The sequence below is a fragment of the Falco rusticolus genome, chromosome 6 (genome assembly GCF_015220075.1).
Source record: "Falco rusticolus isolate bFalRus1 chromosome 6, bFalRus1.pri, whole genome shotgun sequence".
NCBI classification, from domain to species: Eukaryota; Metazoa; Chordata; class Aves; order Falconiformes; family Falconidae; genus Falco; species Falco rusticolus.
The window spans coordinates 89,836,963-89,861,154 of NC_051192.1; the positions used below are offsets into that span (position 1 = coordinate 89,836,963).

General features: G+C 35.1%; 1 long non-coding RNA gene across 1 annotated transcript in view; it reads left to right on the forward strand.

Annotated features, from left to right (window-relative positions):
* The window catches only part of LOC119150173, a 181,694-nt gene that overhangs the window by 65,665 nt on the left and 91,837 nt on the right, over positions 1–24,192 (forward strand). The window contains exon 3 of the long non-coding RNA XR_005104958.1: positions 12,484–12,573. This is a non-coding gene — a long non-coding RNA (uncharacterized LOC119150173). The remainder of the gene's footprint in view (positions 1–12,483; positions 12,574–24,192) is intronic.

The following is a 24,192-nucleotide window of genomic DNA, read 5'->3' on the forward strand; positions in this document are numbered from 1 at the left end:
CTACAGTAATCTTAAGCCTAAGCCTTTATTGTTGTTCCAGTGACATAAGGATCCATGACTCTGGGTAGGTTCTTTCACAATGAGAGAGAATGCATTTTTATTTCCAGTAGAAGTCAGATTTTTGTTGTTGCCTTTTTTTTTTTTTTTAATTGTGTTACATAGATTTGCATATCTCAGATGTATGTCTGTGAAAAAATAACACAAAATGTATTTTGAAGTGTTGGGTAACTCCAACCTGAAGGATGATGAAAAGGGAGCCGTCATTGCCTTACTAGGTTTTCCCCTCATTATTTCAAATTCAGTACAGCCAGGAAAAGACACATTTGGATGTGTTTTGCAGAGATTCCTAAGGGTAACAGAAGCAGTATACAAGCAAGAACAAAGTCAGATTAGTTTAATTTTGCTTTTTTAAATACTGTTTTGGCATCTGAAATGTTCTGAAGCTAAGGGCATTGCAGAAATAGAAACTGTATTATGCTATGGTGTTTATCAAATGTTCCTCATCTACTGCACCACCCCCATAAATCCACCAAAGCTTTTATTATTCAGGGGTGGGAAGGTAGGCAGAATGGAGTGAAAGCTACAGAATGATTTAACACTGTGGGAACTTAATCAATAAGACCATTGCAGAGAACTCCCAGGAAAGTGTTGTTTTCCATCCAGATGATAATGAGGCAGACTAGCAGCAACCTCTGGAGGAGGCATGCTGGAGCAGCGAATCTGTGGTACAGCTTTGCTAGTTGCTAATTAATAGTTTGAGGCAAAGGGGACACCTTTTTGCCCCTCTGCTACTTGTAGTTTCTTTCTGGCTTGTGCCACATGCCTCTTTCACTATAGGGGTCACTGTGCTGAGTTAAATTCTGGAGGTTTATCCAAATTTAACAATCCTGCTAAAAATCCAAGTTTACCTTTCTTCTCCTTCCTATGTTCTTGGCATTATCAGTGCATTTATATTACTATATAGCACTTAATCCTTCCCTATATTGCAAAAGTAGTATCTCTTATTCCCTGTGCCTTGCATCCCAGTTTCAGGCAGCTGAACTTATTCTGGTGTTTGACATCTGTGGTCTGGCTGGAAAACACCAACAAAAGCCAAGCTGGATAGCAGTTAAACATGACTGATACTTGAGATGTGCAAATTTAAATAATTTTAAGTGGTGTTAGCTTGAAGAGGTTGAGAATGCTTGTTTCACAACAGTTAAGTTCAGTGTTTATTTTTCTCACCTTTATCTGGAGTCCAAAACAGAACAAGGATCCACTTTAACAAGCTAAAGCTCTGGCTGAATGATGCTGTTATATCTGTATCTTTGCTACACGTATTCTTATAGTCCTTTGGTTGTTCCAGCCTCCAATGTAATGATGTACAGAAGAAATACAGCATTGTACAAAAAAAGTATAAAAGTAGAGAGAAAGCAAGTATTGTCTCCATTGCCAGAGAAGAATTTAGGCACTGGGAAATCAAATAGTGAGGTCAATGTTGGCCATAAAGCATATGGCCATAAAACAGTGTTGACCACTGCAGTCTAGTAGTGTATTGTATCCAGGTTTTCAAAGCACATTCTATGGGAGCATCTAAAAGTGTGTCATAGGTAAGAATGAATTTGTGTATTGTATGGGTAAAAACTGCTACATTCACTAAGAAATATAAGATGATGTTTGTTTTAACACAGTGAAAATGAGTAGTAGTCAGCAGCAGTTCTTCCAGGCTTCCAGTTTAGTAGTTTCACTAGTTTGTCACCTCACTTCCGTAAGATCATTTACTTCAAGATTATTGAAGGCTTTTCTTTAAACATTTTCCTAAACCGTGCTTGCCATAATTACTCAATGCTAAGAACGGAACACATGAATAACATTTTCTTTAATGATGATATGTAGTGGCTTTTGTTGCATTTCGTTTTGGTTTAGGTCATTTTTTTCTGATTATTTTGTTTTCCTGAATGTCAGTTGTCTCATCTTTATGCTAAGTTTGTCAGTACTCTTGTAGTCATACAAAGCACAAGTAGCAGAGATAGCCGTGGAGTAACTTTACCTGTGTGCCACTGTATTTTTCCCAATTTCACAACAAAAGGCCCTTGAGACTATAAATGCTCATTTGATTTTTGATGATCTGAGAGGTATGTGCCATCTTTGATAATTTGCCACAGCAGATCAAGCTTTACATGGAAAATGTTTGCATTAACTAAACTTCCAAGTGTTAAACATTTTTTAAAAGACATATTTAAGATTTTGGGAGGGAATGCAGATATTTTTTTTTCACTGAATGTAAAAAAAAAATTACAGTCACTTCATCTGCTAATGAGTGAAGTGAATCACAGTCTGTGCATTTATGTGTGTTCAAAAATGTTTCTCTGTTACCTAGAAATTCAACTGATGTATGCAAAATTATCCAGAAAACTTGATTTGGCTACAGAGCTCCTGCAGAAATTAGGCATCCATTCCCCTAGACAACTTTCAGTGCTTGAGCCTAAAAATAGCACATTCACAGTATAAATTGTAATTAATAAACCTGGCTGGTATTTAGACACTACTGACTACTCCATTGATAGTGCTGTTTCCTTGGCTTTCCCATCTGTCCCTCAGCACTGAGTTTGTGTTGGTCTTGTACTTTCTTAGTAAGCAGTTTGGGGCAGAGACCTTGGTTTGTGTCAGTGCAAAGGGTAGCACCTAGTGCTCCGGTTTCCCGATTCGGAGCTGGCATTGTAAGAGACAGGTACACCGTAAGTAAATTATTTAGTACTTTGTTTATCCTCTAGTTCTTCAATGCTCATTCTCATCAGTGACTCATGCTGCAAAAAAGGTTTGATATCATGTTTGTATGGGAGGATTTGGTAGTACTTTTTACAAAATAAAACAGCAATGTTTTATTCATTGGTACACTGAAAACTGTAGTGCAAATAAACATTTAACTTGGATTTCAGCAGAGAGCTGTCACAATGGCAAGAAATAGCAAACACCAGACCAGGAGACATTTCTGGTAGGCACCACAACAACAGGTCTGTACGCACATGTGCACAGGTATATACACACACTCCCTAAGTACAATATTTGTCCTAAATAGATACTCATATATTGCTCGTGATTTACAATGATTTTTGTTTGTGAACCATTTGTATTTTCATTTTCTTTTGTGCTTTGACAGGATATAATTATTTCTGAAACATACAATGGGATCAAAGCGTATTTCATTATTAAAGAAATTATTGCATTATGTTAGTGCCATCGTGACTGCATGAAAATGTTAATCCAGTTTTGTTATATTTTTTCAAACAAGAATTTTTTTCTTATGAAAATTTTGTGAAATTAATTGTTTGCTTTCTCTGAACCTCTGAGGGGTCTATAGCTTCAGAAGTTATCAGATAAAAGATGATGACATGTAATGAAAGCAAGATTTAGCTATTAAACTTCCTTGACTCACTTTAAATATTGATTAGAGAAACACTTCTGGGCAAATATTTATATTGAGCAATAATACAATTCAGTGATTTTTTTTTTAACTTTCTGAATATCATTATGTCTTCAGTAATTTAGCCTAGAAAAATACATTGTTAGCCATAGGTTATATGAAAAAGTCTGAGATAGATGAGATCAAGAAAGAAAAGTAAAATTTTCCAGCAGTAAACCATCATTCATAAGATGCAAAGGCTGTCTGTGTTGTACAACCTGTGTCTGGCCTTTCCCAGGGTTTGGGATTGTTGTACCTGGGATATTGGCTTCAAGCCATTTCTAATATAATGCTAATGTTGTGACAGATACTAATGAAACCGTGCTGTTTCTAGATAAAGCTGATATTAAATACATAGGCAGAAGAGGTAATTTCCTTATTCACTTTCTTAATGAGCTCAAAGAGGACTGGGGAACTTTTCTGCATCTGTGAATGTCTGCTAGATTTTATTAGTGTTTTCAACAGGAATAAGTTTCTTTACATTTTTGTTTACTGCATACATAACCGTAACAGCTGAACTTATTTGTTGTGTAATTGAGTTATGTTCCCTTTGTAGGGGAAAAAATATGCGTTAAAAATTCTCAAAAAACCTTTGAAGGGTCTAAGCAACATCAACATATTTGTATTTTAAAATTTCTTCCTAGCTCTTACTCAAATGGTGAAGAGTCCAACTTGCATGCCAAACACAGAGAGACCAAATGTGTGTATTATACAGTATCATCTGAATGTGATGGCTGTGTGTGGTGTTTAATGACTGTTTTTTAGTTCTTCAGCCATGTAGAGCCTTTGGTTACTAAATGCTCCACATATTCACTGAAAGTTTGAGGTACCCAGGTTAGAGAGCAGTGTGGGCCCTCCCTACCTCAAAGTAGCATGCTCTGCTCAGCTGCCACATGCTGAATGTCTTGCTTGGTTTACTCCGTGTTTCTGATCCAGACTGAGAACCAAATCTTGCAGGGTGGCTAAAAAAGTATGTGCTTGCTATGGACGTGACAGGATATAAAACTTGACAGAAGCAGCTAAGAAGGGAGAAGACAGTGTGAAGCCAGTTATCTGGACATATCTGGCATATCTTTTGATCCTTGTATGGAGATTAGATCTCTGACAGATTTTTTTTTTTTTTGCTTTAGGTGGGAAAATCAATACAATCTAAAAAGATATGTTCGCGTATATCCTATTAATCAGAATTAGTAAAAATACATTTTTTTACTTAGAAAAAAAAAAATTCCTTGGTCAGTTTCTCAGGTAGAGTCTATGTAGAGTACCCGAGCTGCTACCAAGATTTCAGGAAAGCTGCTCTGATTTAGGAGAATTACAGGGTTTGGTCTGTTGCCTATAAATACTTTATGAAATAGTCAGATCAGGTTAATCTTATTTGAGATTGTGACACATATTTCACATGATGATAGTATGGAAGTATGCCATGATGAAAACTTGGTTTTATGTTGAAAAGGTATCTTTATGTCCGTGTTTCAGTACAACTGGGTTTTCTAAAGCTTAATCTGAATTTTGCAGTAATGTTTAATAGATGATTTTAGATTGTTTTAAGACAACAATTTTATATCATCTTTGATCGCTGAATGTGTAATGTTGAGACCTCTTCACCTTAAGTCTTACTTTCTTGCTGCAATATAGATTCTATTTGTTCTAATTCATATTCTTCTCTGTGAAGTAAGAAGTAATTCAACATGTTCTTCAGATCCAATTATTAAAAATGAGTGTGTACTGTTCTGATTGACAGTCAAGACCAAAACCCATACAGTGGTTTAAAACAGAAAGGTGAGAAAGGTTCTAAATACTCTATAATGAAAAACTCAGAAAAGGAACCTAGGTTTCAAAATCTTTAAGTGGTAAACTAGGTGAATAGGTAGATCCTTGAGATGCTTTTAGTCATCTCAAAGGATGCAAAACCAGATTCTTAGAAATATCTGCCTGCTAAATATGGCAGCTAGTCTGAAATAATATTCTAGGACAATACTTCCTACTTTTGTCAAAGAATGATCTGGCCTTAGGGATTAGTCCACAGTCTGGCTGAAGCAAGGTTTTGTCTCAAACCAGTGAAGGTATAAACAGCCAGAGGTGTGCAGATGTGCAATAGCTGCTTTAATGCTTGGTTACCATTGCAACTTAAAATTCTAAGGTTATACAGGTGTTTGCAGAAAAAGGCCCACCTCTGTATGGAATGAAAAGAAGAATATAGTTTTAATTTGTCTCAGGAATGGCAGCGATTCTATTATAAATCGTCCAAGAAGGTATTTGACATCGAGGCAGGTTCATGTTTATATTTCAGGTATAGTGTTTCTGACTTGATAAGACGGTTCATCCTATACCAGCATCGCCAAATCAGTTTTTTGGATCATTCAGTTTGCAAGCTACTCTAAAGTACCGTAAGAGTTTTCTTCACTGTATTACCGATTTCTGATTTTTCCATTTAAACTATTTTTTCTTCCTGGTTAGATATTATCCCAACTTCTTATGAATGTAACATTCAGAATGTGATGGAGAGAAAAAAGTATATCTAATCCTAACAAGTATCTTGAAATTTTTTTTTCTCCATGCTTTCTGTCAGTGTTTCTGACTTGCAACATTCCTGTACTTCTGTTCCTACAGCAAGTTATTTCTGCACATATCTAAGCTGATAGATCTCTTTCATGTACAATTGCATTTTTCTCATGTGCAGAGTGACAGATTTTCAAAACTTTTGGATTGGCCTGAGATGCTCCCGAACTTATTCTCTTATTCTCTCCTCAGTTTCTTTTTTGTATTTGTAATTACATGGACACGCTATTAAAGTGAAAGCTAGGATGCTCATTTATTTAGTTCTTGTCTTAAATATTTGGTTCAGAGTATCTTCTTCAAATGTCCAATACCCTCTTTCCCCCATCAGTGACACACTTCAGTTAGGTTTCTCCTTCCAGCACAGAAGCTGAGCAGCCTTCCTCCTTGGTGCTATGACATTTAATGTAAATCAGAGCTTTAAGTCTAGTTTTGCTCACCTTTGCTTATATTGTTGCTTATCTGGACAGCATCCTTACTGACAGTGATTGTGTAATGCCTTTTTTTGGTTACCTTGTCTCTGCTATTATCTACAAGTTTTTAATCCCATCTGTGGGAAACTGTAGCTGTGAAAGCCCATGGCAAATTGCACTGTCGGTGAAGTGTGTAGTACCTAGTAGTATGTAGCAGAGAACGACTGCAACTCAGATCATAACAATACAGGTCCCTGTCAAACTCCCTAGATCAGAACATTTCCTCAAGAAAATGTAATACCACAAGTAAAATGAGATAAAATACCACAAGTAACTGAGAAAATATCCTTGATGGAAAAAGAGCGTTGTTAAACCTCTACCCATTACAAATTCTCTGAAGATGTGTAGGACAAACAGCACTTCCAGTAAGTAACTGCAAGAAATAGATACCTCAGAATAAAGATGTTAAGTGGTAGTGTTATTTCTTTTGATAGGATGACAATCACTTGATGTTTTCAGTAGTTCTCAGTTAAATCAGCTAAGAAAACTAGTTGTATTAGAGGAATTTGAAAAGTATTCCATTCCATATAAATATAAACCAGATACTTTTTCTAGGCATTTTCTAAGCAAAGATGAAACTGTAAAAGTGTTTGGGAGTTATTAAAGACAAATTTAAATATTGCTGCTAATTGAGTCCTTTTTCTGAAACCCAAATGGGTCTGAGACCTTGGACAGAAAACTTTGGAAAGATGGTGCTGACAAATCCAAATTTAAAAAGTCATTTACTTTGATAAGTAAGATTAAAGACCAGAAGGATGGTCAGAGAGACTAGGCAGTGCCCTGATGCTGTGGATACAACAGAGGATCTGCCATGCTGTGAAAAAGACATCAGGCAGAAAGGCATTAGAAGACCAAAAGAAGCACCACAACTGTAACTTCTAAACAAAAAAAGTCCAGAAGAAGCCTGCCTTTTGAGGAAAAATCGCAAGAATTAAACTCCATCAATCTTCAGCTCCATTGAAAATATTTTCAGGCTCTCACAGAACATCGCTGCATGAGTGCTACCTCAGAGAATACCCTTCACAGAAGCAGTAGGGATATCGCAGTCAAAGATGACTAAACTGTCGACTTGGAAGAAACAGGACATTGAGTGATTTACATCTGAGCAAAGAAATAATGAGATTCTGTAATATTAGCACTATGGGAAAAACTGAAATAGTAGAAAATGAAACAGGTAAGCTGTATGCTTTTTCATTCAAAGTGTATGTTAACATAGTGTATATTGTTCACTAGACAAAAATATGATCTGTAATGAAATCAGGGAAAAAATCCCATGATAAAATGAAAAATTTAGGAATCCTTTCAATTAATCTATGAGGGTAAGTGTTGTCCTTGTAGAGGCAGGGAACTGATTAGGAAAGACTTTTAGAACAACTTCTAGTGAGTAATAAGCTTTCAGCAAACTGAGAGTACGCTAACCTGACTTGTTTTGTCAGTGGTCTTGTCTAAGGTGAAATATGGACTGAAATTGTTAGTCCTGCACACATTTTGAAGAGACTGATGAAAATCATTAATACTTGAGTACGTGAACACCATTCTTTGTAGTCTCTGCTGTTGCTGAAGTCTCAGACCTGGATAGGACTATGTCTACAGGTACTAGGATAGGGATGCTTAAATTATTAAGGAAAAATGTGGTGATAAAAAGACAGAGATTAGAAACAGAATGTCCAAGAGAAAAATATATCACAGACATCAAGTGAAAAAACATGTTAGAGGTAACTGTTTAAGCCTGTTGCATATCTCAAAAAAAGATCAAGTTGAAAGAAAAGTTCTTGTTGATACAACCTGAAAATGATTCTTCCATGGGACCAAAGCTGGAATAGATTTTATGGTATCAGCTAGTTCTTCTAGGATAAGACTCTTCTCTCATTTCCAAAATTGCCCTTCGAAGCTACTCCAGGTAAAAAAATAATCGTATATATAAAGTTTATTTTCCCTTGGCACAGTAAATTTAACATCTGATAATCACCCATAACGTAGCAGGCATAAATTCAAACATGTTATTGGATTAAATGTTCTGATTATCACTTTGAAATGCATACACTGATCTTAGATGCTGGTTTAACAAAGGGAATGGAGCAGACTAATACATAGAGGATACAAACCACAAAGGACAAAGTCCATCATTACCTTTAGTTTCCTGTGGAATGTTTGTTGATCTACCTGTGTATTTTATGCTTTGATGTGCTTCATGCTGAGATCTGGGAGGACTACTATATTCTGTATTAATGGTAGTCTCCAAAAAAGGGGTCTCCATATGTAACAATCAATTTTGGATTAGTCATCTTGAATTTCTCTCAGGCAAATGTGCTTGGTAGACATGCATGAGTAAGGAAATGGAAAAATTCCCCAGTTCCTAACCCAAAAGCCACGGTCTGGGAGGAAATACCAGAAATGATAAATTAGCAGAATTAAGAAGTAATTAGTTTCTTAAATTCTTGTTGAATCATACAGGTCATTTACAGTTAAAATGAAGAAATTGTTAGAAGCTGTATCTTAGGCTTGGTTGGATTGGGTAAAAAGAAAAGAATCATTCTGTACTTTCTAAATCCTTGGGCTCTATTTTTGATTGCCTAAACCAATGATTTTCCAGCCTCAGATAATTCAGTAAAATAAAGCACAATTATTTTGGTCATTATTTTAATTAAATACAGAAAACAAGCATTGAACTATTAAAGAAAGCTAAGGCTTTAATATAGTGGTTTTATGAGTTTCACCTGTAAGAGCTGGAGCAAGGTTGTGGAGGTATGGCTGTGCACCGGCAGTGTCGTGAGTGCGGTGCCACCCATACGTACCCATTGTTTTGCATCATTAGTACTGTACTGAATCTTTTTTGGGGGGAAGTAAAAAGAAAATGCCCGCTGAGAAATGTAGCCTCCCGAGTCCAGCCTTTTTCATTACTTCACTTTTTTTTTCTTCTTTTTTTTTCTTTATACAGCACCTAATTTAGGCCACAGACAAAAAGAAAATGTATCTTGAATATGCATCACAGGTTCCAAAAATGAAAAGAAATTGGATTTGGATAGCACTTACTCAATAGACAGATATGATACATGGTAAGAAGGTGCACTGTCTGCCCTGTGATAGATTAAACTACTTTGTAGGAAAATTACTGTGAGCCAGTCACCACCACCACCGTGGCTAAATCTTTAATAAAATTCTCTTCCATATTCAAGAGCGAGGTATGAAGTACACAATAAGCAGAGTGGAGTAGAGTGCCATTTATCAAACCACAGCTAGGTCTGTAATCTCCTGCTTTATCCTTTTTTAGTACTTTATTTGTCTTTATTGTTGCAAGGAAGCACATTTACCCAGGGCAGTGGGCTTTTGGTGCTGATAAACCTTTTGTTTTAAATTCTACCTGTGGGGTTTTTTTCTTTTTGTATTTTTGTCTTTTTGTCTTTTCTTTTTTTATTTATTTATTTATTTATTTTTTTAATCTGATAACCATCCTGTCACTCTATGGGAGTAATTTGTTTGTTTTGTTTTGGTGGTCCCTTGCTTGTTACATGTTCTTTCACCCTTCCCTGCCTGACCTGACCCTACCTTTCTTGTCTCTATGCTACAAAAAAGGATACCAAAGCCTTTAAGACATTTTAAAAAGAATACTCAAGCCTGTGCAGAAGCCGGTCTGGGATGTATTGCATAATGCTTTTTTGAGGCTATTTGTCAAGATGGCTGTGTTGAACCATGTTGCAGTTGGCCCCTGGGTGGCACTACGTGGCTAGACCTGGGATCAACAAAAGCATTTTTGGATAAAGGCAGAAAACATAATTGAAGCAGTTTTCTTTTTAAAAATTAAAGACAAATCCTTAAGCTAAATTTGTTGATATTTGCTGAATTCAATACAAATATGCAATAATATTAAACTGTGTTCATCTTATTGAGTGAGATTCCAAAATATTCTGTATATCTTGACTACCTGATAATACCTGGATCACTTTTGGCAACATGCTGATATTAAGTACAGATGCAGTGGAAGGGTCCTATGGGTAGAAGTATGTGACTAGCACTGCTTTGTGCTGCCTCAATATGCATAGTACCAGTCTGTGCTGCAGCCCTGGGGGTGATTTTTTTAGTACTATTATAACCCTTTTTATTGTTTGAATAGCAGTTTTATGACAAAACATTTATATTCAGCCTGCCTTTGTACTTGACTGAAAGAGAGCAATCACTGAGAATGATAAGGCAACAATGGTAATGATAACTGCATTTATGGAGGCTTACAGAATTTAAACGGGCATGCAAAAATACACTTACCATTGTACTCTACCTGCATCTGAACTGGTTTGGGTATATGTCTTGTGCCTGGCCCATGTTTGCTTATTGATGGAGATGTTGCCTTTTCTCCCGTTTTTCTCCCTTATAGCATTTCTTCTGTATGAATGTTACATGTGTATACATCAGGTTTATCTTACCACAGAAAGATGTCATAGTAAGATGAAGGAACATAACCATTTTTTAAAATCCACATCCCTGAAATTATTGTTCAACTTAAATATCAAGTTTTCACAGTTTGTGGTAATATGATTGTACAGCAGAATGGCCATTACCTGTCTTTCAAGGTCCTACCTCTCATGAAAAACAGGCAATTCTTTCCTCTTCCTTGGGAAGAAGTAAGGAATAGTATTGGACATTGGAAAGTAATCCAAGAGTTTAAGAGCAGTTAATCTGTTGCCTGAATATTTGTAAGGCAAATCAATTCCACTCTTGTGTTCCTTTGCTGTAGTGTTTTCTCCCACTCGAGGTTTACACAAACATATGGCCACATGCACACACACAGACACACATTTGTGTGTTGCATTAGATTTATTACTTATACAAGAAGGCAGTAAAATGACAAGAAGGTCCAGTGTGTTTTGGGGGGGAGGCAGATAGTTCCTGGATCTCAGAGTTTTGTGTGAGGGGAACAGAATTATGCCTGTCTGTTTCTACTGTACACTGTAGTGTGGATTACGAAGAAAGAAGGTGTACACTACATGTGGTTCTAAAGATAATTTAGGGCTATGTTCTGCCACGTTGTTCACAGGCTGCTAAGTAGACTTACTGATGTTAGAAGCTTTCTTACTAAGGAAGGGACTGTCCTGGTGGAGTTAGAATGACAGATTCAGCCTACATTTTTACATACTATTTTTCAATGTTTTAAAATAATTTTGTCAGCAAGCTATTTTATGTAAAAATCTCTGTGGACTTTCTCTTTTGTAAGCCAAAACAACTTATATTTTTGTAAAACTGGATGACCAATTTAAAGGATTTTAAAATTTTGAGCCATGTGTTAAGATTTTATTGGTCTTGAGAGCTGGTAATCTCAACATACCTCAATTTCTTTCATGCTATGGTTTTCCTATTATATAATTTTACTTCTTTCATCACTTTTTAATTTTTTGTACCTACAAATCCATTAAAATGACAGTATATGAAAGCCGAGTGGCAAAAATCTGTGAAAACTAAGTGACTCTGGTAATGTAGGAAGAGAAAAAAGAAGTTAAAAACAAGAGTAATTTTATTTTATTCATGTATGTTATTTTACTAATTCAAAAGCTCAATAACTACAGTACATTTTTTAATGTATGTATATGATCATTACTTGTTCATGTGTTCCTGTCTATGCTATTTAGGCCTTAAATATGTTTAAATTAATAATTCAGATTCTTTTTTGCAAATGAAATATAAGTAATGCAAACATTAACTTGCTTTGCCTAAGTTCTTATAGTATTTTACTGGAATGCTGTATTCAAAGAGATGTCATTTTCTGCTAAATGTCTTTCTAATTCTTTTGTGCAAATGATACCTTTTCCCCAGGCCCAGCTACTTAGTGGATATTATGAACAAGTGTCTTTTATAGTATCTAAAAAGGTGCAGCATTATGTGAAAGAAATTTTTAAAAATGTGCATGGACTATTTAGGAATATGCTTAGTGAATATTAAGCAAACACCTGAAGTTCCTGTGCTGCTGCCTAGAACCAGCACTTCATTACCTATTACGTGCAGTGACTTTGAATTTTTTATTAGGTACTGGTCTCCTAGCCTGTAAGGCTTGTGCATGATGTATATGAGAGCAATTTCCAGCAGAGCGAAGCTTATCACAGATCCACCTAAAAGGTAAGGATATTTTTTAATTTTTAGTTCACAGGCAGAACAGCTGCTTGCAGAACACCTACACACAGAGAAGGAAAGAAATTTGGTTTAAGGGTTGATTATACATGTCTTACCCATATACAGTAAGTCCAGAAATAGGCATGATGAACTTCAGATAAACCCAGAACATGTAAATGGAAAGAACAATACCAGAATATTTACTCCCTAATTCTATGATACACTACATTTTTAGTGCATTTTTTTCCAAGTTGTTGAGGACAAAGGAGAAAAGCTTAAATATAATTCTGTTTTATTTAGTTTCTCCAAAATCTGTAGTATTGATATAGGTGGTTTAGACAAGATAATTTCTAAAAGCAAAGTTGAACTGTGAATCTGGCAGGTAATGCATGCAAAAGAATGAATCGTTGCTATTTGCATTCCTCATATTTGCTAAGAAAAACAGTGTTAACAAGATTTAATGACTATTAAGAAAAAACAGAAAAGCAGGAAGAAATGGTGAAGAATTGAGCAAGGCAACTAATAAGAATGAGAGAAGCCACAACAGTAAAGCTAGAGGTAGCAGAGAAATGCATTGATTACTTTTTCAGTGAAAATGGCTTAAATGGGCTTTTGAGGGTGAGGGACCTTATCACAGGGGTCATGAGTGATAAGTCCTAAGAATAATAGTTTGAGTAATTCAAAAAGGGTAATTCAGGAGATACATGTGCCTTGACAAAGCATGGGCTACACACAGAATGTGGTGGTACACTGATGGCTAAGATAACAGAATTTCGTAAAAGGATGTAAGAGGTAAGAAATTTTGAAACCCAGAACCAACAGGGACCCTCTTCATCTCCAAGTTTCTTGTCTTAGCATCATAAGCTTAGCAGACTCCATCTTAGAAGCTTTTGCTTTTCCTGATAGAAATCTTTTCTTGGACTTTCTTCTAGAAACTTATTTACTTTTCCATTCTAATTTTTTCATTCTGAATTTATAAATAATTTTTGTGCCAAAATTTGCCTCTTGGTTGTTAACTACCTCTCAGCCTGACATTTTACCTTTCAGAAAACTTACTGCCATTTCTTCTTTAGCTAATTCCTTATCTACCTTTCAATTTCACTGCTAGCTTATGTAGTTTCAACTTTAACTAACCTTTTCACATGTGGCATTGTATGAAATACCTCGCTGAAATCAAGATAGATATTTCATCAAGCATATGAGTTATCTTATGAAAATAAATCTATTGGTTTAGTCTGGCATGATCTTCCTGCAATTAGTTTATGTTATATTCTAAAGCTGCAAATGTGTCCTTTTCTTGTTCATAGGAAAACAGAGCTGTTAGTGATAGTGTGTAATGAAATCATTGCTCTTGCCAAGGGAAAGCCTTGTCATCCACACCTTCTGAACGGTATCATGCTATTTTAAAAGAAGGTTTCTTGAAAGCACTCTATTTTTCATAATGGGGCCTTAATCCATTCCCCAATCAGACTGAGCATGCATATCATGACAAATCTTTCCTCCATTAAAATAATTTACTATCCTAAAAATGAATTACCTGAATCAATATACTCCTCCTGACGTTTCCCTGAGGAGGCAGGAGCAGCTGCTGAGGCAGCGCTGCCTGAGCAGACCCCTCACATGACGCAGGTAAGGAGACCACCATGGGTGTCACCAGGCAGCAAGGAACAGGCCCTTGCAGGGAACTGGGGAAGAAGATTACTCAGGGCTTCCATGGTTTTGCTGAGGCAAAACCAAAAATCAGATATGACTGTCAGAACTGGCAAAACTGCACAAGTCTGAAAACGTGGAATAGAAACAATAACACAACCCCCGAGAAAGCAAGATGAGCAAGAAGACAGCTGCTGTTCCCTATGTGTCATGCTCCTCTCACTACTTGAACTTCTTGAACATCTGTGTAGAGACTTATCTTCAATTAATTAATTAGATTGATTTGTTTTCAAGGATAGTTTCCGTTTGGCTTCTTATGCTTTATAGATACTCAGATATATAATGCTTAAGGTATTTGATAATGAGCATATTTCTCTAGCTTCAGCTCTTTTCTTCAAAAGGACTACAGTGCTGCAGAGAATAGGAAAAACAAGGGCAAAGAGTCAGCTATAAATAAGTTGAAAAATTTGAGCTGGATGCTTTCAAAAGGTTTAGTATGCACAAATTAACATGTAGAATTTCTACAGATGTGGTAAATATACTGATTTTTCAAGATGTTTTTCTAAATTGAAATATAAAAAATGAAAAATAATGGAATGGAACAAGTGTTTTTTAAATTGAAAAATATTACTGATAGCTCTTGGTGGCTTATTAGTTCTATGAAAATTAATAACTTTTTAAAGAAAGGTATTAACACATTGAGCTATACAATTAAAATTTATTCTCAGCCTCCGAAGAGCAGGTGGTAGAACTTGATTTGGTGTTCTCCATCAAAATTGTTTTTCAATAGAAATAATTCATGCTTTGAAATTAGAAGGGGCATTAGTATGGGTCAGTATTAGAAGATCCCTAATTTAATTTGAAAAATGATGTTTTGACACTTTTGCAATTATAAAAAAGAAATTTTTAAAAGTGAAAGGTTTTTTTTGAAGAATAGCTTTAAAAAACTTTTAGTAATTTTTATTAGTTAATTTATACTAAAAGTTGCAAAATCGATATAGAAGCATTTGGAGTATTCTAACTGAATATAGGTATATGAATTTTTCAGTTTGTTGAGTAAATCAAGGTAGGGCTTTTTCTGATTATTTCAATAGGATGATATTTTGAAAACTAAAATAATTTTTTTCTGTCTGCCCATAAAATGTTTCCTAGTAATGTTAGGTTGATGAACACTATCAGCTGATCTTTCAACACATCTCCTTAACCAAAGTTAAGTTTATTAGTGTTTACATCAACATTAATTCAGCAGAAAGAGCTGAAGTTCTGTTTTTCTAGTGGGGGTATATACTTGTAGCCAAGTTGCATATTGGCATATTATGAAATGACTGAAGCTGGTTATGAAAATCCTGGTTGTTGAACTTTTGATAATTGCCTTCCACAACAAATAATGTAATTTTCAGTATATGACACTGATTCCTTTTTCTTATACATTTTTGTTTCAATATCAAATTGAGGGTGCAGTTAAATATCAAGGCTGTGTTTCTTTGATCGGTAGTCATCGGTGCTGTGGAGTGCATGTTTTAGCATTGTACTTTTATAACAATTGGGTCTTTTCCTAAAATCTCTTTCTTTGTTCGGCATACCTTTAATATGTTGGGTATGTCTCCTTTCATCACAGCAGGGGACACTGTGTATTTGCGGGATAAACTAGTTCCGTATTAGCGATGTGAAATCTGTTTGAACTTGTTTGCATATGTATGCCAGCTGATAGTGCCTTTTGAGGTGGTGTTTGGGAATTGTGTCAGTAATAGTATTTTTTTTCCTCAATAGTTAATGCATATCCTGTAAATATGCCATTCCCATTACACCTAAATGGTATTTTTATTGTCTATGAATATAGGATATGTTGATAATGGCACATCAATAAACACATCTACAAATTAACGGATGGTATTAATGAGTGAAGTGCAAACACTGTAACTCTCAGTTTGCTATTTTAGAGAGAATCTCCCATGATTGCTGTGTCGAAGGCTTTTAGGGTTGTTTAAATATGTGTGTATAAGGGTTTATTCAGGGAGTTGGAGCTGTAAAATAACTTGCATTATGTGACTCTCCGTGTTGCATACTCTTAATATGTGGAGAGCTTGAGTGGGAACCAGTATCCCTGCGGGTCAGGTGCCAAGGCTCTCTCTGCAGTGCGTGGTAAGGAAGCATGTACGCTCCAGTGAAAATACATCAGGGAACTGCTTAGTCTGAGAGTCTCGGTCAGGTTTAGGTGTTGAACCCTCAGCCTTGAATTGCCTGGTGTAGTTTTAGACATGTGCATAAGCAGAAGACTAGGCAACATGGGAATATTAGCGATAAAAGCTTATGTGTTTATGTATGTCTTTTTATGTCTTCAATTTACATACCAGTATTCAACCAAAGTCCCACTTCAGATGCCTCAATTGGTTTGTAAATCTTACTCTTTCTTTTTATTTTATCTAAATATGCTTGCTGATATAAATTATCACTTTAAATTACATTTTTATTTAGCATAAGAACAATCTTGACTGCTTTACTTATGAATGCACATTAGAGGTGATAGAGATGAGAGTGGATGTCTGTTTTTTTTATTCAGGTAGAAAAATATATTTTCTTATTTGATTTGTAATTCTGCCTAAAGAAAGCTGCACCACATTCTGTTCACTACAAACTCCTCTTGTTTTCATGGCATTTTTAAGTTTCATCTTATTCTTAACTACTAAAAAAAATGATTGATCTCAGGCTCAGTTTTGTTTGGGAAGGACAGGAGTGAATATGCAGGAGACTATTCAGAACCTGTGCTAAAGACCAGCAAAGAAATAATTCACCTAAGAAGATTTTTATTTTTTTTTTTACAAACCTGCTGGCAAGCTTTTCCCTTACCTTTAAAACTATTTTTAATGTTGGCTTTTGGCAAACAATGTATCTTTCTCCTATATTAGAAAGAAACAGGTCTGTAATAAAAATTACTAATTTCTGTGTCTTTCACATTCATGTCTGGAAGAGACATAATTTATAGAAGAAAATTATAAATCACATTATGAACTGCCTAAGAATTTCAGGAAAAGAAACAGCTTCTGGAAGAAAATATGAAAAAAGCGTATAAAGACTAATAGTTTTTTACAGAAGTTTAGACATAAATATCCTTCATTGAAATGGACATATAAAAATGCGTATGCAAACATCTGTGACATCTCATAGAAAATGGGATGATGAAAACAGAGGGAGGTTTTTTGGGAAGGTCAAAAGATGACGTGAGCATTTCCCCTTGAATTATTCGAAGTTATGTCTACCCTTTTGATACTGTATCTGCATCCAAACTGTTACTAACCGAAATACAAATTCACCTACAACTTTGCATTGTAAAACACGTGATTTAATCACATTAATAAAATGCATTGGTGTGGAATACTGAGGAAACTTATAAGAACTGGACTTACTTATAGCATAACTATGTTGCCATCACCACGCTTTGAAGTGGCTGTGCCTGAGCTTTCCGAAGTATAGTTGGGATACGCCTGTTTGAAGCGTAAGGTTCATAGCATGGGAAAAAATATTTAAGAGATCAATTATTACTCCTGACTCACAGTGTGTTCAAGCTGCCTTTATTACTTGTCATTGAGACAATAGTTTGATTTGACAGGCAGATTGGATGTTATTAAAATTACAGGATTTCAGTTGCCTTACTCCATATGTGAGGTGTTACAAAGATCTGCTTTGTGAAAGGAGCTAAGGTGACTGTGTCACTGGCTTGGTCTGCAGGTAAAGGAGTTGGAAAATTGCCCGGTTTTGTAATTGGTTGGTGAATTAATTGTATGTAGTTGTCCATGGTGAGGATTTACTAATGGAATGCATCTCTCACGTTGTTAAAGTTGATACAGTGCACCTTTTCCAGGGAAAGCAGGAATTCAGAGTTCATACTGAGGGCTCTGTGGTGTTACTGGTGTCACTGCTCTTTTTATTATATAGTATGAATCTTGCGCTGTCATTTGGACCCCATTTTACTAGGGACTGTATATTCATATACACTACAATAAGACTATGTAATATTATGAAATCAAAAGAGGAAAATACTGAAAACCAGATAGATACAGGAGACTAGAAAAGGCAAATCATGTATGACTGCAGCATGCTTTCAGGTAAAGTTTATAAGCTTTTCATGAATGAATAAAGCAGCAGAAAATCATATTTGGGGTTCACTGGAAATGTTGCTGGAAAAAGATGACTTTATTACTGCCCCCCTTTTTTTTTAAAAAAAAAAAAAAAAGCAAGTGGTGATCTGTTCATGAGCATGTATAGAATTATCCAGGTTAGTAATCCTTAAACATACTGCGCTAGTCCTATTACATTAAGTTGTAACTGATGAAATTGGTAGAAATGTGTAAGCTATTTTTATAGGAAAGGTTGCCACTTTTATGTAACTCCTATGATTTTAGGCATATTCAGCGGAGTCTTTTTCAGCCTTTTGGTGAATGATCTTTTATTTCTGCCAAAACAAATTGGTGAGAGGCAGCACACTCCACTAAGAGCCTATGTTCCGGGCATTTTACACCAGCCCAATCCTAAAATACCTATTTTCAGACATTTAAAAGTGACAGTTCAGAAAATGTCTGATCCTTGAAAGTCCTTCCATAAATGTCCATTGCCAGTTGGTAAACTATTTAGGTCTCTTAAACTGCTCCTTTGAATTTTTAGAAATACATGTAGTTGTAAGAAGCACACCCTACTGGCATTTTTTTCCTATCAAAGAACATATTTCTATTGTGCTCTAATGCTAACACTTAACATGCTTTTGTAAAATTTGTTTTTAAAGGAGAGAAAATGTTAGTAAATGTACAGGTAAATCTACCAATTAATTAAGTCTACATGTAATTAAGTAAATGTAAATTGCCATATGCTCAGTACATTTCATAACCCTGAAGATAATAATTACCATATCTAGCTCATAATGGCCTTACTTTCCGAACAAGTGGGATATTCTCAGTCTCTTTTTTTTTTTCTTAGTTATGTTTTTTTGGACAAATACTAAATGCAGTCATAAAATATAACTGAGAGTAGAGCTATTTGTTCAAATTTGTGAATACCAACTTAAAAATTTTGAAATTCCTGTCCTTGCAGGTAAGGGTAAACAAAGAACTGATTTTCAATCCTTCACATGCAGCCTACAAATCTGAAGGTGAGGCAATTAAAAAAAAAAAAACTTTCCTCATCTTTTTAATTGCACTCACATGAAATTTTACAAAAGGAAGTAGGAAAATAATTAATAAATTGACACTGAAACTTCACTTTCTGGAAGATGCCATTTCTCTTACTCCATCAGACAATCCTGCAATGTCTGAAGGGCAAATATATAAAAATATGAATGTGCTCAAAAAACCAGAATTTAAAAGGGAGTGTGAAAGCAATTTGTTTAGAATCTGTCCAGTCATAACAGATGACTCATCAGACCATGCATCTCAAAACACTTTCATCTTTGTCTTTGACATGCCCTTAGTCATTCTGATTTTCCTCAGTCTCTTCATGGTTATTAAATACTGAACTGTTGTAAAATATAGTGTAAATTATATATGTATATTGATATTATTCTGTAATCCATATTATGAACACTGACAATAGTCAGTTGTTCTTGCTAAATTGTTGTATTGCTTTACTAATAATGAATTTTACTCATTATGTTTAATAACTGATTCCGTCCTTTATGATTGTGATGAATGGAAGGAAATGATTCACATAGCCATCCATATTTTAGCTACACTTTCTTAATGGCTTCTTTAAAATTGTGTGTATCAGTGTTAAAGCAGCAACTTAAGACTGTCATAGGTGAAGATTTTTCCATGTGTAATCATGTGCAATACAACGCAGCATCAATAGTTACATGCTCTGAGAAGTAAAAAAACCAAATGCATAAAGTACTATCAAGTAAGAAAGGGTTTTCCAAACTGGATGGCACTAGCGATACAGAAGTACTTTCAAAATAGTGTGAAACATTTCACAGACCCACTTCTCCCGATTGTCGTTACTATGGTTCTCACCAATGCAATTGATGGTACAAAGCAATCAGATTTTCTGAAAACCTGATCAAAGAAGAGTTATGTATGGCCATACCATATGCATTTAGGACTATGAACATTCAACCTGAGGAAGAGCTGTGTTAATTTGAATTAGAAGAAGACAGGAGGAAGACTGATCTGGTGATCTGGTTGTTTTTTAGTTTAACGGCTGAAGTGAAATGAGATAAAGAATAGCAGTTAAAAGGAATTTATTAGGACAATTGTTAATATTTTTGTATGAGTTCATTCCAACTAAAAATATTTTGTAAAGTCACTCCTCTATAAAATCTGCTTAGAAGAACCCTTTGGAATATGTTCTGCAGGCATTTTGAAAGAAGATGGGTTACCCATGTGAAAGACTCACAAACACCTTTACCTTCGCCCTTCCTGATTCTTTTGACCTACTGTTTCCCCAGTTTTTAGATGAGTTTCTACCAATGCTATAGGTAATAATAAAAAAAAGAAACACAAGAAAAGCATGCAAGTCAACAAGAAGATTCACAGAGGAATGCAATCAAAAATGATCTTGCAAATCAAGCCTAGAATCAGACTATCAAAAATTAAAAAACTTTCAGCTATTTGCAATTATAGTGGTAATTGCTATTTTAAAATGTTTTCCTTCTTCCAAAGAAACTCCATGTTGTTAGCTGAAATTCTAGGTATGCTAAATCACAGAAAATCTTTTTGCAGCTGATGAAGACTAAATATTATAGGCAATCAAACCAGCGTATTATCTACATATTTCAGCTGATTAAAAAAAAAAAAAAAAAAAAAGTAGCTTTTGGAACTTCTTTGAAAAATCATTTTACTGTGTAGTACTAGCTAATTACAGCATACTTTTTCACAGACCAAAACAGTAGCATTATCTATTTTAAAGCAAGAGACTGTGATTTTTAAATTCTTTTTAAGGAAATTGCATCTGAGGTCTTTGGTATGGTATTTTAGTCCATGCAATTATTCCTTTTCTTTCTTTTGTGAATCACCATTTGCAGTGCATTTTTGATTATATATGTAAACCAAATATAATAATTAAGGTTTCCTTAAAAGTATTGTAATTTAAAGATTGATATATCAACTTTACATAATATGAAGCCATTAAATAAAAGTAAATGCCTGAAATTTATATATAGAATGTAGGAAAATGCTATTAAATAATAATGTAAGAATAATTTTGGTTCAAGAGTGATTAATATGAAGGGCAACTAAATTCTGAGATCTTGTGTGAGACACTTCCTTGTACTGTATCTTGAATATGAAGAACTGCATTTATTTTTATTCTCCGATAGTAATAATAAACTAGAATCTTGTTTCTTTTGTTCAGAGGCTTGTTTAATTCACGACTTTTGAAGGATAGGTTCCATAAAGAAAGGGAAAACTCTACCTCAGTTTCATTATTGAAACTTTTTAATTAGAATTTTTCTAGTAAATCTGTTAAAAGGCAATAATATGCCAAGATTTTTAATGAAGTAAAAATTCATAGGCATTCTGCTAGCTGTTTTCTTTTAGCAACATTTCATTAGTTATTAGCCTGATGTCTGAAGAACAGGTATTAGGAAATAACTTACCCTCAGAATCTCTTATAAAGGTGAAGTGGTACAACATAAAATTGGTCTATATAACCAATCCCTGGCAAATTTATAGGATTTAGTTTTGAGCAGATATTTAGGAAAAAGGGAAGTGAATACTTTTCTAACTGTTTTATGCGCACTACGTCTGTGTGAAGCAAATGCAGAGGATTGGCAGGGAAGTGATGACACAGCAGTGGTACAACTGCAGTAGGATCAATGAAGCTGGCAGAGCCCTGGGTGGAATTTTTTGAAGTTAGAGGTGAATTTTTAGTGGGGGATCCTGACTTACAGACCTCATTTACAAAACAGTCAGAATGAGCAACTGTATTAAAGTACTGTGAAATAACGTAAGAGGGTTTTTTGTTTGTATTTGTTCTTTTTTCCTGGACTTGCAACAAGAGCAGAGCTGAAAAGTAGAAGTTCAGGAGAAAAGAAAGTATTTAAACACCGACATAACTGCAGCTAACTGTTAGTATAAAATGGAGACTTTGATTAATCTGTTAAATATCTAATTTTCAACTCACTGATTCATACCATTGAGGCCAAGAACTTCATAAATATTTAGCATCTTTAGTAAGCTTGTGTGACAATTTGAGGCAAAATGAAGCCAATAACCTTAAAAACAGAGCAAAAAGGGTTCACAGGTTGAAACCACTCAGTGTTGTTTAATCTGCAGTACTAAATTATTAAATCCTTCAAGGAAGAGAAATTTCATACTATTAAAAGAGTGTTTGGAAAAATGACTTTTCAACATTAGAGTAAATCTGCTAGGTTTGAAAAAAGTGGTTTTATTCCGGGCATGAGAGATACAGGTACAAATAAACTACTCCTGTGAACATTGCATAGGGTCACTTGATATTTTTTTTTATGAGGTGCAGAACATGGGACATTTGTGGGGTGTGTGAAATATCATAGCATTTTGAGTTTTAAGTGTTTTAAGTTACTTTTCTGACTTCGTAAGCAGCTTACTTTTTTCATAATAAAAATACATGCTAGAAAAAAAACCAAAAATATATTTGGATCACTTTTGTAGTATGGCTGTATATATAAAACCAGACCTCTCATACATCATTCTATGGATTAGAAATAAAGCTATTTGAGCAGAGGTCTTTGTTTTGTAGTAACTATAAACCCGAACTTTATTATGAAAGAGATACCAGTGAGGTTTTTTCCTCTTACAAGATGTCTCTAAATCTGATATGACATGATACTGTATGAAAGAAAAAGCTGTCATGATTTCAGATATAAGAAGCCTGAAAGTAAATGTGTAGTATTGCAGCCATACGAGGGAAAAGCACCGGTCATTTTATTCTATAGAATTCCTGAGCCAGCTGATAGATGAATCGCTTTTGACAGTAACTCACTTTTTGACCTATGTGGCAGGGAGAATGTCACAGCAGTGGGAGAGGTTCTGTGATAATTGGAAAGTGAAGGGGACTTGGTGGTGCAGTAGGTTGGTGCATTAGCCTTTCCCCTCTGGAGACCTTGGTTCATATTCTGCCTTAAGGTCACTAGTGAAAATTCATGCTTTGGTGTCCTGCTTCTGTTTGTACATATGACAAAAAACACCCGTATTTGGGAAAAAAAAAAGAAAAAAAAGTTGCCTTTCTTCACTATAAAGCAGAGAGCTTAAACAGCCTTTATTTCTGTAATACATGCCTGTCATGCCCATTTTTGCCAAAAGAGCATTCACTTAATATGTTACTACAAAGGAAAAAAGGAAAAACTTCTCAGTTGATATGCATTAAAATAATGCAAATAATGAAGGAAACTCATCCATAATACAAAAAAGCTACACTGATAAATTGCCCATTTTCATTTGGAATTAACTTCTGCTAATCTCTCTTGCACTGAAGTTATATTTCCCTTAAACTCTTTCACTTGAACCTCCTTCTGCCTCAGATTTTTAAGTGCCAGAGAACTGCTGTTTCATATGCAGTGGAGTGGAGCAGTGATGACATCCAGTGATTAATTAGTTCAAAAAGTACACATTCCCTAAAGGTATCCTGGGAGCCACTTTCCAGGCCTGTTTAAAAGAAACATATTGCTTGCATTTACAGGTGGTAGTAAGCTGAATGTAGATTGGTTATCAACGATGTACTGTCTTTTATTACATCTGTACTGCTTACTCTTATTGCCTTGTAACAAGGGTGGTGCAACTAATTGTGCTTAATGATCCAGTGCAAAGAGCCTGAATTTTGTCATATCAACTCCTCCTGTGTTTATCTTTTCGGCTCCTTCAAAATTTACAACTTTGAAGTTACATTAGGGATTTGCAGCAGTGTGTGAACACCTTAAGTTTCAACCCCACAAAAATGTTAGCTCTGTTTACAACAGTGAGAGAGCTTCCCTCTTTAAACACGAATTAAATATTCAGGATGGGTTCAGCCTGA